We start from the raw sequence: 819 nt of genomic DNA on the forward strand, positions 1-819 counted from the left end.
GAGCGTCCTCGCCGCCGCAGATGTCAGCGCCCAAGAGAAGCCCCGAGCTTGAGCCGAGGGGCCCCAGAAAGAAGCTGATGGCTCCTGGTTTGCTCCGCCTTCGTCTGACAATTTGCGCTTCTGGACTTCGGTTTAGTAGATGGGGTGCGTGCGGCTGCAGCTGGAAAGAGGTCAGTTTGTTGTGATCCACACAATGTAAGGCTTTAGCTGTCTTTTGAGGACGGGAAAGGAAAGGTGTGAAGAGGGCGAATAGATCCGAGGAAGGCCAAGGGCAGGAGAGAACAAAGAATGAGCCAGAGGGAGAAAGGGACTGCAAGAGAGAGGAGCGGGCTGGTATCGCGGCCGGGACAGTCGCTGGATGGGGACATCACAGCGTCTGACTCTTGCTCAGCTCCCATGCTTTACTGAGGTGTCCGGGAATCCGGTTCACCCCCAGTCGCAAAGTTGCTGGCCTTACATTTGTTCTGGCAGTTCCTTTGCTGGTTCCATGAGGAGGGACAAGGTGGGCTGTGTGGGTTTGCAGGTGAATGCAAGACCTGTGGGCTACCTTGGAGATGACTAGTGGGCAAGGAAACACACAAATTCACTTTCCCCTTTTCAGGCTGGCCTTCAGGGTCTGGGTGGGAAACTGGAAAATCTGAGTGCGGATATCAATATTGATTTCGAGATAAGGAGATCAATAGCCAAGCAGTCAGTGAAAGTGGTTATGTTGGTGGAGGAGTGGGAGTGGGAACTTGACAAGGTGCCTAGGGACTACTTTTCAGCAGGCATGTGTAACTTGATACTGTGTGTGTGTGTGTGTGTGTGTGTGTGTGTGTG

Source organism: Bison bison, unplaced genomic scaffold, assembly GCF_000754665.1.
Source record: "Bison bison bison isolate TAMUID 2011002044 unplaced genomic scaffold, Bison_UMD1.0 scf7180017864104, whole genome shotgun sequence".
NCBI lineage: Eukaryota > Metazoa > Chordata > Mammalia > Artiodactyla > Bovidae > Bison > Bison bison.